Raw genomic sequence first — 2,702 nt, forward strand, 5'->3', positions numbered from 1 at the left:
GACAATTTTGTCAAAATTTTATTTCTACTAAAAATTTTGTCAAAATATTATTTCTATAGAAATAAAATGTTCTGTAAAAGAATTTGTCAAAATTTTATTTCTATAGATAATTTCGTCAAATTTTTATTTTTATAGAAATAAAATTTTCTATAGAAAATTTTGTTAAAATATTATTTCTATAGAAATAAAATGTTTGTAGAAGAATTTTTCAAAATTTTATTTCTATAGAAAATTTTGCCAAATTTTATTTCTATAGACAATTTTGTTTTTTTTTTTTTTTATTTCTATAGAAAATTTTCTCAAATTGTATTTCTATAATTTTTCCAATTTTATATTTCTGTAGAAAATTTTGTCAAAATATTATTTCTATAGAAAATTTAGTCAGAATTTTATTTTCATAGAGAATTTTGCCAACATTTTATTACTATAGAAAATTTTGTCGAAATTTTAATTTCTTAGAAAATGTTGTCAAAAATTTATTTCTATAGAAAATTTTGTCAAAAATTTATTTCTATAGAAAATTTTGTCAAAATTTCATTTTTATAGGAAATTCTGTCAAAATTTCATTTTTTTTCAAATTTTTATTTCTATAGAAAATTTTGTCAAAACTTTATTTCTATAGAAAATGTTGTCAAAAATTTATTTCTATAGAAAATTTTGTCAAAAATTTATTTCTATAGAAAATTTCGTCAAAATTTCATTTTTATAGGAAATTCTGTCAAAATTTCATTTTTTTCAAAATTTTATTTCTATATATATATTTTTGTCAAAATTTTATTTCCATAGAAAATTTTGTCAAAATTTTATTTCTATAGGATTTTTTTCAAAATTTTACTTCTATAGAAAATTTTTTCAAAATTTTATTTCTATAGAAAATTTTGTCAAAATTTTATTTCTATAGAAAATTTTGTCAAAACTTCATTTCTATAAGAAATTCTGTCAAAATTTCATTTTTATAGGAAATTCTGTCAAAACTTCATTTTTATAGAAAATTTTGTCAAACTTTAATTTCTATAGGAAATTTTCGCAAGATTTCATTTCTATAGGAAATTTTGTAAAAATTTAATTTATTTTGTAAAAATTTCATTTCAAAATTTCATTTTTATATGAAATTCTGTCAAAATTTAATTTTTATGGGAAATTTTGTCAAAATTTTATTTCTATAGGAAATTTTCTAAAAATTTCATTTCTATAGGAAATTTTCTCAAATTTCATTTCTATAGGAAATTTTGTCAAAATTTCATTTCTATAGGAAATTTTGTCAAAATTTCATTTCTATAGAAAATTTGTGAAGTAGATATTCATTGGATAGGAATATTTTGCAAAATTTACCAAAATATATGCAATTTTACCAAACAGTAAAAAAATTTACTATTTTTGGTAGAATTCTACCAACGGTGGCACCCTTGCATAGGGCTCATCGTTCAAGATTAATCTGATTTTCTCATACGCGCAAAGGATTGAGGATTTTCCCCAAATTTTTCCATGAATGGGGACAACATTTGTGAATTGGGGAATTAGTGAGGAAATTCCCTAAGTCTCCCGAACTCTATCCTTCCACTGAAATTATGAGAACAATTAATGAAATTTTGAACATTTGTGAATTGGGGATTTAGTGAGGAATTTCCCTAAGTCTCACGAACTCTATCCTTCCACTGAAATTATGAAAACAATTAATGAAATTTTGAAGTTTTATTCGAATGTGGAGAAACTCTTTAAGTTATTCAAACGAAGAAATCCTCCCAATTACTGTGGCAAGATATTTCAACACTAATCCTGGTTCTCTCTCTCACTCTCTCTCCAAATATTTTGCAATGAATGGGACAACATTTTAGAGTTGCGGACTTGGGGAATTGGTGGAGAATTTCAAGAAAATTTGAGATTTTTCGAAATCTTTTTAGTATTACTAACAGCAAGTTTCTCAAATTCTCACGAACTCTAATTAAATTTTGAAGTTTTATTCAATTGATCTCCTACATCATCAATTAAGTGCTAATGGGAACATTTCTTTGGTCTTTTCATTTCTTCATATTCTTCATATATGCATGGTAACCATTATCGATATGTGTGAATTGTGCATAATGCCAACATTCAAATGCAAACATATGCGCCATTTAAAAAAACGAAATGAAAGGAAAACAAAATAAATTATCATCTTTTTCATATCTCCATGCTTTTTCTGGCACTCACTCACACAGCGCTACAATGCCATTGCAATGTTTGATTTGACGTTTTGGTGTTGCTGTTGTTGTTGTTGTTTCTCTTTCAGCGCATTATCGCCTCTTTGGCAATGACGTTTCTCTATGTGTGTGTGAGTGTTTGTGTGGAGCCAGTAGTCGTAATTCCACCAGCCGGTCGTCATTTTGGAAATTGTCCATATTTACAATTTGGGTGTGGGGGGGTACGAAAAACTAAAAATCAACTAAAAATGAAGCAAAATGTTCGACATCCATAAAACGCGCGTTGTCTACACATAGACGATTGCATGCACTATCATCGCATTGTCAGCAGAGCACATTATCACGCTGCTATTCATGCGTATTTGGTGTGTGCGTTTGTGTTTTTGTGAGTTCGCGCTTATGTGCCAGTATTGGTTGTGTGCTACTCACTCAAGCAACTTGCAGATATGCATTTCATTTAAAATAAAAGGCCCTATTGCAAAAAGGCCAACATTAAGGCCCTTTTCGTCATATGTTCCTAAA

The sequence above is a fragment of the Haematobia irritans genome, chromosome 5 (assembly GCF_050003625.1).
Source record: "Haematobia irritans isolate KBUSLIRL chromosome 5, ASM5000362v1, whole genome shotgun sequence".
Taxonomy (NCBI): Eukaryota; Metazoa; Arthropoda; class Insecta; order Diptera; family Muscidae; genus Haematobia; species Haematobia irritans.